This window comes from Cygnus olor, chromosome 5 (genome assembly GCF_009769625.2).
Source record: "Cygnus olor isolate bCygOlo1 chromosome 5, bCygOlo1.pri.v2, whole genome shotgun sequence".
NCBI lineage: Eukaryota > Metazoa > Chordata > Aves > Anseriformes > Anatidae > Cygnus > Cygnus olor.
In genome coordinates this window covers 51,189,274-51,200,324 of record NC_049173.1, presented here as the reverse complement: position 1 = coordinate 51,200,324, position 11,051 = coordinate 51,189,274, and positions in this window count along the sequence as shown.

The window sequence follows — 11,051 nt, the reverse complement described above, 5'->3', positions numbered from 1 at the left end:
TAAGCATACATCTGTCCCCAGATTTAAGGGATTTGTTGCTTCATTTGATTCTGAAGAGGCTTCAGCAAGATCCTTCTTAAGGTGCTATAAGATTTGAGTTATCATATATAGCCCTAATATATGGGGGAGAGGAGAGGTAATTTGTTACCTTTCAGGAAACCTTTTGTTTTCCTCTACTCACCACTGCTGGCGAAAAAGTACGAATTTCATTTTCACTAGAAATGTCCTAAATGAGTTTTAGGTAAGGCTGGACAAATGAACACTCTGGTTTGTTCTTCTCTGCCCAGTTAAGGCGATCCCTGTTCTCCCTAACAAAAAGGCAAAGGGAGTTTGAGAATAAGGTTCACAAATTTGAATCCAAATTTAGGGGTGCCAAGTCCAGAATATGAATGTTGAAGACAGCAGTGCAGAACCAGTGTGTTTTCACTGAATTTTCACTAATTCAGATTTATTAAAACGAACAGTTAGTCTGAAAGTGCAATGTCAGCAGAAAATCCCTGTTATACATCACATCTCTCTACCCGATCTGGATCCCGATGGGTGTTACAGCGTGAAGAAAACTAGTATTAATAACTGTGAAACTATAGCCTGAAAGGATGCACGTAGGAAAGAACTTACTGAAAACATGAGTTGAATTTGCCTCACATAGCTTTTGTCTAATTTTGAAGACAAGAACAATGGAAAAAATTATAATGCAACAGAACTAAGGAAAGAATACTAACTGAAAAATCTGATATACTGCCAGATATTTTTCAGAACCACCTGCATCAGAATAAGATATAGTAACGTAATTGTTAGAATCTCTTCATTAAATCAGTCCAAGTTCAAATTCTATGTGTCCAGCCTAGCTAATATTACTGTTTTCTTTCAGTCATCCCTTAGTCTAACTCTTCTATCACTTTTGCTAATGTGCCTCAGATGAAAGTCCAGTACTTTTGGGGGTTTGATTTCATATATGGCCTAAGAAAGTATCATGCTATCTGAAAAAGCTGTGCTTGCTGAAGACCCTTCAGACGAATGAATTCTTGAAAAATGCACAATGCTCAATATCACTTGCATGTCAATAAGCAGAATGCCCTTGCAGCTTTTTTTCCACTGGCAGTTCTGATATCTCTGTGCTTGGGGCATAATTGATGAGATGTACTTGTGTTGAGAGCATTGAGATCTTTATGACGGAGAGCATGAAAAAGCACAAAATCTGCCTACACTTCACCAAAGAAACCTAAGAGACTCTTGGGTTTCCTGAGGTTAAAACAGTTTAAATTAGTTTTGAGCATTTTGCAGATTGTCACTTGTTCATCTCAATAGGGTGCAGATAGAGCTGCATGGCCATCTGCTGCCAGCAATCAGCAACTTGGCAGGGCTGCAGCAAAGAACATCTCCATTATATTTAAAGACACACTGGACATTTTGCCGTGAGATTCCTGCCAGCAGTTCTGTATTTTAGGAAGCATCTGAGCAGAAGGAAGAACGATGCAAAACTGGAAGAAGGTGGAGAGCTTCAGACTCAACTGTGAGTCTGAAGAATAAGTTGAAATACACATTGAAGCTCTGCAAAGATTTTAAAAGGATTTGTGAATTTATTAACAATGCAATTTTGTCCTTGCATTTTAAAAGTAAATCCAAATATATAATTAGATTATTGTTCGGTGAATGGGTTCTCCTGCCTCATCCTCAAAATAGAGCTGATGTGACAGCTATAGAAGTCCTAGCCTTCTGAATCAACAAACTCCCTTTCCAAAATGAAGTGAGGTTATGTCTGAACTAGATCAAAATGCAACCAGAAACTACCACTGGTATCAATTTTTGAGCTTTGTTTCCAAATCTGAAAAAAAAAATATAAAAGAAACAAACAAAAAAAGAACCTTCCCCATCACAAAAAGCCTCAAAACACAGCTAAATATTTCTGAATGTTCAGAGCATGACCATCAAGACATAATCCCAAAGAAGGAGCAATTTATCTCCTGTCAGAATTAGGGAAATGTACTCCCCTTTGCTCCTCTGAGTTTCAAAACGTGAATAAAGTTGGAAAACTATGCTTAAATGAATTACACAAATCTTTGTGGTAGCTGGGAACAAACACAGCAAAGACATAGGACACTCACCACCTATTGAACATTTACCAGCAGAGGCTTTCAGGGAACACTGTGTTGTTGGATTATAGGCATTTAAGTCTCCTTGGTCTTCAGTAAGCTTCAACACCTTTTTCCATGGCTTCTACAAATCATTACTTAGACAAATACTCTGTGACTCATTTAAAAAATGGCCCATCCAAGAGTTATTCTGTTGCACTTTCCACAATAATTCAACTACTTAAAACCAGTTTCCATAAATTCCAGTCTAGTTTAAAATTCTTTCCCTGGGCACCGGTGGCAGCTGACAAGGGTAACATAATTAACCTTGCAAGCAAATACACTTTTTTGAGAGAAACAAAAACATGATTTCTCAAAGCTTAAATTTCCTTACCATTCCTGGAGACTTCTGGCACTTCTGAGAATTTCCTTAAAGTTCTCATGAACTTCTGTTTGCTCCCAGAATTTGCACTTTCTCTATCTGATCTGACCAAATCTGCAGGAAAAAACAAACAAACAAAAAACTTTATTTGTTGTTGTTTTTGTTTTTTAAACTTACAACAACCTATGTTAGAGGCTTTCCCAGGCATGTGATTGTGTGATCAAAGTTACCAAGGAGATGAACCTCTGGTTAGCTGCTAAAAGTAGTATCCTGAAGGATACACAATTCCTGTTTATCAGCTCATTTCCTTTACTCATACACTTTACATTGTATCTCCTTTTTATGCTCTCTTCTGTGAACACAGATATGTAACAAACACCAGTAGTTCACAGACAACATATTTACTGGTTTACTAGAATTAATCAGTCAAAATTCATAAATGCAAAATAAAATAATAAAAAAATCATTAAGTAATTAATTTTATTTAGGGAAAAATAAAAATAACAGGCTTCTAGATGATGTTTATATTTAACAGCGTCAGAATGATCATGCTGGTTGATGATCCAGAGAATACAAGACCAATGAGCAGTAAGGTTGAAGCCAGCATGGCTAAAATGGTGTATCATTACTGTATAATAACAACATAACATATAGTAGTAATAATAATAACATAGGTTATATGAGATTATGAGAAGATTTAGAAATTTGATGACAATCTGGAATCTCCAGCCAAGTTTAAGCTCATGGAGGCAGAAGTTAACATTTGAAGGATTTTGATTTCAGACCCTTTTGAGCGATGACTGTATCAATTAAAACATTACCACTAATATTGATGTGTAGGTAATCTCACCACAAAAACAACAATTGTTTATATATGAAAACTAAACGCTGAATCTTAAATTAGGAGCCAGGACTGAAAGCTTAGTTTCTTGTCACCAATAGTTTTACCAAAGTTAAAAGATTTCTATTTCTGTATCTATTTTTCCCTTCCACCAACATAAATTAGCTGTGCAGTCTATAAACAGTAAATTATAATACTGTGCTTTGCTACCCACATGAAATGTGCTTTATCATCATTAAAGTCCGTTTAAAGTAGGGTTGTATAGATATGCAGTATTTCAAAATACGTTTAATAATAAATACAAGCAATAAATTGGTTATAGTAAAAACAAATGGAACAATGTAATTAGCCTATATCTCGTAAGATTCACCCATCACTACTTAACAGCCTTGCAGCAAACAGCTTTGGTTTGTGAATTGCAGGCAACAAGAATAAGATTTAGCGAAAGCGTTTAAATTACAGACATGATATAAATAGCTTCAGCAGTTGGCATGAAAAGTTTGAATGATATTGTTTCAGATGTTACTAAAAAAAATGTTGTGTTACAGACCATTTATTGAACGTTTGGGGCAGAAAAGTTTCACAGCAAAGTTGAATGGATTTTGCATGAGGATTCTTAGAGTCAATCAACATAAGAAAACTGTGAACTGAGAGCTTTGAAAGAAGACAGAAAATGAGACTATTTTATGATATGACCACAACTGCACTTTTAGCAAATTATATTTCAACAAAAATATATGGGGAAAGAAAGGGGTTTCTTGTTGTGTATATATTCCATCCACAATTGTGCTATATTAGTTTTATTTTATTACATTAAGAATAGAAAGAAAGAGAGAGAAAAAAAAAAGACATTAGATTATCCTCTGTGCTAATATTCATTCTTGTAGTACTGTCAGTAAGCTGATTATTGCACTCTAGGATTTTTCCAGCTAATGTTTAGCAGTCATAAGACACTGCATATAACCTTTGGCATATCAGAGCTTCTTGCCCTCAAGTCACCCTTCTTGTCCTGGCTGCTCAGCAATCTCTGTGCTGCAAATGGATTGTGGGTGAATAGTTGGGTTGATGTGGTGGGTAAACAATCCTAGCATTTACTGTGTGAATGAATAATATGAGACAAAATCATACTTTGTGTAATTCCTTTAGAATGGATGTGCTTACATGAGGGATCAAAGTAGTTTGGTGGTGGATAGGTGTACAAAGCTGCAGCAAATTACCATGGTACCTTCCTTCCGTGAAGATGTGAAATAGAAAGAAATTCCAAGGGTAGCCAAGAAAAGATGTTTGATCTATAAAGAATTAGCTAGATATTCAGTACTTGAAAATGTCTGGCTCTCACTTTAGGACTGTTTTGGTCAGATGTAGGTACTCACATATGTCTCTGGCCTTTTTTTTCTTGCTTCATAAATGCATCACCAATTTCATTCTCCAAACAGCACAGGAGCAAGATAATGGGTTCATCATCACAGAGACTGTCACCATCATAAAACTGTGCTCGATCTTAATCAGGTTTGCTTGTTATCAGATGATTTTGACGTTAGACTTACAGATGCTAAAGTATAACATGTAAAGTAGAATCTTAAAAAGCAAGCAAACTTCCCAGAAATTTAAATCTCATGAACTCGGTTAATAATTCTACACATTGATGTGTCTTTTGACACAGTTCTCTGTCAGATAGAGATAAGAAACACTGGGAGTGACAGTGATTTTATCTAAAACGAAACCTTGAAACAAGTTTTCCCTCACTCACTGTTCCATATTCTCAAACACCAGAACTGTGTGTAGTGTCCAGGAAGTCTGTCCTGCAGTCAGGCACAAGGGCAGGGGTGTTCAATCTGTCTGCCCGCAGGCACCATGATGCTTGTGTCCACATGCAGTGTCTAGGATCTGTTGCAGTGACGAAGAAGGCAAGGAGGACACCAGCTGTACACATTCTGGGTACTCAGATTGGTGATATGTGCGAGTTTGGGATGTGTCTTTTTCTACCATTTTGGATCTGACAGTGATCTGTATGTCAATCCTGTTTCAACATCATCAGACATCAGCAGCCTAAACTATTCTTTCTCTCCAGAAGTGTGTGTCTGGTAGAACTTCAGGCAGATGTGCTGGAATGCTGATTGTGCACTGTGGCCTCCTATTACCTAGCAGCTGCAGTCTGACCACTGGTTGCTTCTATATTTAGCTTGATCCAAAATGTGTTCGAAACGTAGAGGAATCCCATATAATTAAAGACTGAATCAGACCAAATTTTACTTGTGAAAAGCTATCACTCATTACCTAACTGTGAAAAATTAGACAAAAATTTACACTCATTACCTAACTTAGAAAAATTAGGCAGTGGAGGATAGAGAGGAGAGAGACTGATTTCCATAAGATTATAACACCAAAAGTTAGAAATAAATTGTTTTGTTTCTGTAGCAAAAAAGTTGAATTAAACTTATATGTAAGAAACGAAGTATACAAAAGCTCAAAGATTATTTTTCAGAACTTTTTTTTTTTTTTTTTTTTTTTTTTTTTTTTTGTGAGAGAAAGAGGAAGAGGCTTAGCTTGGCTTAGCTTGATGTTCAAAATATGGAAAGACCAAATTTTTCACTGGTGTACCTGGACTTAGCGGTGTTTCTGTAGAGCTCTGTGTATCCATTAATAGGAGCTATGTTTCAGACACATAAAATGGGTTAACATTTTGTTTATTTGCCTTCAATTTATCAGACTAGATGTAGTATATAGTCTACACCAGCCAAACTTAATAGCGATAAAGTTTGAAGAGATACAAAAGCTACATAGCAGTAAAGGGCCATAAACCCCCTTTATATTAAAGGCTGGGAAGGAGAAAATAACTACTAGTGTACCAGCACTGCCCAAAAAATAGATTATTGTCTGCTGGCAGGAAATGAAACAAGGCCATGGTCTCAACTAATTCAAAGTTCCTTTTCTCTCTGTCTGATCTGCCAGTTTAAAGTTTTATACTACTCTCAGACCTCTGGATCTGGGTTAGGAAGTTTCCAGTATGATACAACTTTAGTTCATATGATCGTTAAATTAATGTCTAACTTATGCTCGTTAGCGTTGGATGAAAATTCTTATTGAAACAATTTTGGCCTGCAAATTTTTTTTTTCTGGAAAAAAATGTAAAAATATATAACATTGATATATATATGAATGTAATGCATTAAAAAATCCTGAAATAGAATGATTTCTGAGAAAATAAACTTTGTTTTCTGTTTTGTTCCCCCCTGGTTTTGCATGCTTCGTTTGCCATAAGCAGATGTGTTAGCAGATCTTATTTAGTAAAACTATTGAAATATTGAATTTATTTGAAGGATTTCCACATAACATTTTTTCTTGAATAAGACTCAGTGTAAAACATAAACCTCCCAACCAATATGAAATGAAAGGCCAACGGCATAGCATTCCCCTGCTCTACTGTACATTGGGGATAAGGAAAAATGTTAAGGGAAATATTCTTATCAGCTTTTGTCATCTTTCTCTATTTTCTGGCTTATTTTCCCACTGTTTTATTATCTTTAATAAATGACAAATTTACTGAGTGCAAACCATCTGTTTCTAGATTGAAACGAGGCTAATATCATAAATGATTCGTGATCGCCTGTGTCACTGTTGCTTTTCTATTCCACCATTTGAGATGGCAATATAAAGCTATAGTAGAATAGAAAGCAAACTAACAAAGCACTTTTTATTTTATTTTTTAATATTTTTTTTAAAAAAAACTACTCATATGAATGTACTATTCACTGTTGTTCAGAGGGCACAAGGATCCTGAAAAGCAGCTTTCACACCAGGTAGGGTAGCATGTGGCTTGTAATTAATAGGTCCGATATAGCTGTAAAGTGGTTCTTTACTAGTAAACGCTACACTGTTTACTAAAGGAAATTCTTTTAAAATATAATATTTCAGATGTAGATGCCTTTCAAAACTTTTACTGAGAGCCATCCAACATGGGCGTGTCTTTTAGCCCATTTTAATTTTTTTCTCTTCCATTTATTGCAGTTTCATAGAAATTAAAAATGAGATGTGAGAATGTGAATTTTTATTGGCAAGCCTTAATATCCTGTTAGCAAGCTCTCTAGAAAGAGTTAAGAAATTTTGATAGGATGTATATTTTTTTCCCTCCATCTTCTTGCTTACTAAAAATAAACTGTACAAAGATGCACAGTTCCATAGAAAATCACTCGGCAATAAAAAGTGCCCATTGTAGAGTGTCAATGGATGTGATAACATGCATAATTTACCTCGGGGGAGTATGTAATTAGAAAATTAACCTTTTACATTTTTCTCCTTAATCAGCTGCAACAAATGACTGGAGAATAACACATTAGCAGCTGCATTTACTGTATTTACATGCTATTAAAGAGAAACTGACTATGCCTGAAGTAAGGAAAACGGAGAACTGAGCCTGTATCTGTGAAGTAGAGTGGTTGACATGGCTTGGTGGTAAATTTTTTTTTTCCTTCTTTCATTCTGGCAAGGGTCCATTACCAAGTCCAGATATCCCAAGGACATGTTAGAGCATTACAACTTTTGCTTTTCTCAAGAACAAATGTCTTTGTTTCATACCATATCTTACTACCATGGTGAAGTGTTAAAGAAAAGGGACTATTTAGTACCACTTGCAGTGATACTTTTTTCTTTTAAATGGAATGAGTATTTTTCTATTAAGAAATTGATAGACACCAATTTCATTATGAAAGAGCTGTCTACAAGTAATAATGAATTTTAATCACTCTGAACTTTATCTGAAATTATTCGCATAGAAAATTAAAGACTCCATATCTGATTACCAATATCCAGAGTACTTTTATCCTGTCTTGTCAGCCATACAAAGCCTTATGCCATTGGTGGTCTCAGAGGAATTTAGAATGATGACAGAAGGTGTAAATGCTGGTAGTACAAGCCTCTCCTAGAGGGTGAGTTACCATCTATTAGAAACGACAAGAGGTGTGAGAGAGATGAGAACTTCTCCCTTTTTCCAAGTAATGAACAAAGGTGTTTTCTGTCATTCTGTGGAACATTACTGCCCTTCATCAAGAAATGTACATATTAATTTTCACAGGAAATTTGAGTCTGAACAGTAAGTGGAAAAAAGTCAAAATGAAAAGCAGCAGTCAGGCTTCAGCAGAATAATGAATTCTGGAAGATGCAGGAATCATAGTGTTACCATAGCTGAGGGACCCATGTCCCTCGTGGTAAGAAAAAATGAATAAACAGGAAAAATGCTTCTCCTGTTACTCTTCAGAATAACTAATGTCTCACAAGTGATTTTTTTTTCTTTAGCAGAAAAAGTTAGAGTACAGTAACAAGCAAAAATCAAAGGCTGTGCTTCTCTGCTTAGGTCATGTAATCATGGACAAATCATTTGTCCTCTCTGTGCTTCAATTTCTCTGCCTATAAAGGTAGCATAATTATAGTCTCTCACCTCACAGGGGTGTTGATTGACCGAACACTTTAACATTCATAAAATGTGCAGTTATAATGGGGTCTGCATCATAGGCATATTAGAAACCTTACATAAATTGAAGTTCTATAGGCAGTTGGTAGTCAAGGCCTAAATGGCTGCTGCCAAGGTAAGAAATGTCATATACAGCATCAAAATATCATATTCATTATACTCAGATTAGAGCCAATCAACTACCACTGACAAATTTCCTTCAGAAACAAGATGGATGTGCTGACAGTTCTCCAAGATTACTCTATCTACCTGTCCCTTGTTCAATCTTTTACTATACAACATTTCTCCGGTAAAATCTTTTTCAGCAGTTGTCCTAATCACAGTGGGGAAAAGATATGTAGTCATAAATTCTATGATTCTGTACTGATGTATTTCCTTTTTCTGTATTAAATTAAAATTAATCATGACTAGAGAATGGATATGGCAAAGAACAATTCACAATAAAGTGTCAAATATTGGACTCAGGTATGTAAATACAATTAAACCTTTGACATGTGAGAATAAAGGTGGGTGTGAATAATGTTATGTAAAATAATTATACAAATTTAATACCTAATACTATTATACTAATTTAATACATAACATGTTGTGAGAAATACTGAAATGGTAGGATAATTTAGAAAGAACCTGAAATTTTAGGAAGTATGCCATTTAAACAGGATTTTTTTCAGAGTAACTGTACATTAGTTTTCAAGATAAATGAGAATACTAACTCTACTGTTAGTTCAAAATGTATAATATACTAATATAGGTTATATTTCAGCAATAGGCTTTATAGGGGATACCTTATTCCTTATCTCCAATCTGCAATAATGTTGGTACACTTCACATAAGTACCACGTAAATGTACATGTAAAAATACTGCACGTACACACAAGTACATGCAGAATCAGGAGGAGTAGAAGGCATATATTTTATGATATTATAAACATGCTTGCATTTTTTGTTATCTCCCTGAAAACAAAACTTAAAAACAATAATCTTCCTGTGAAAACATGGGACATATTCTACCAGATTACAGCAATTTAACATTGATCAGGATGCTGATTTCAGCTACTTCACCTCATACACTAAATATAGTGTGATAGGCCTAAAATAAATCTATTCAGTTTGGTTGCAGAATATTTTTCCTCTGCATGGGATATTTAAAGTAAATTGTTAGCATCATATTCAATAGTATTCAACCTTTTTTTATTTTTTTTATTTTTTTCTGAGGAGGTTAGAAATAGTTGAAAAATAGTGCTTAAAAAGTGATATTCTGAAATGTATTTTATAATCTTCAAGGATTTTGTTGACTTCTGACATTTTTTCATCAATAGACTATAGATGAGTCATCCTATTTAAAATGCTCTGGATGAAGATAGAGCTTGTAGAATTTGATTTAATGTACTGATATATATTTTTAAACTTAAACAAATGCTTAAATTTAACTGTAATTATTAAAGCACTTAAGCAGATGTTGACCTGTTTTTGTTTTACAATTGCATAACAGGGAATATTAGCTTCATCATATCATTTCTGAAATTGCAATGAGTCCAATCTATTTCCCACATAACGTAAAGGTCAGCCCTGCTATGAAGTTCGGTGTGCAAGGTTATAAGAAAAATATAATAGTAAGTCTTATTCTTCAGTATTTAAACAACAGAAGTGCCTCCATTGAGACTTGTATTGCAAATTTGATTTTATATAATTAATCAGAGTAATGATCTGCTTCATTGAGACATCGCTCTGAATAGTCATCATAGTTGATAACTTATTTAGTAGCTTGTTAAAAAAAAGAGCTGAGTGCTATTACTACTGTTCAATTAAAGTATGGAAAAAATAGTTCATGTACAAGGAAACTGTTCTTAATCAGCTAATATTGTGTACATCAAGACATCAAGTCTCTCATCATTATATCAAAGCGCTAAGTTCTTTTACTAGCGGTAAAATAAATAACCTTGTTGTTAATAGATGAATGTTAAACATTTTAGAAGTTCAGATAAGCCCTTCAGCTTGTGATATCTTCATTTAGATTATTCTGAGCTATCTTTCCCGAGAAAGGTGAGAAATTGATGAAAACAAGGCATATCATAGGATATTCATTTCAGTCCTCTCCAGAACAAAGGACAGAGATCTCAATGTAAAAAAAATGACAACAGTATTACCTAGAGTTGATAAGGTTCATAAAATTTTAAAGTTTTAATATAGCTGATCTTATTCTAGTCACGATTAACCATTTTGTCAGACCTAGAAATATATACTTCTTAATTTAATTGTGCAGCAGGTACAAAACATTAAAGGTCCCTG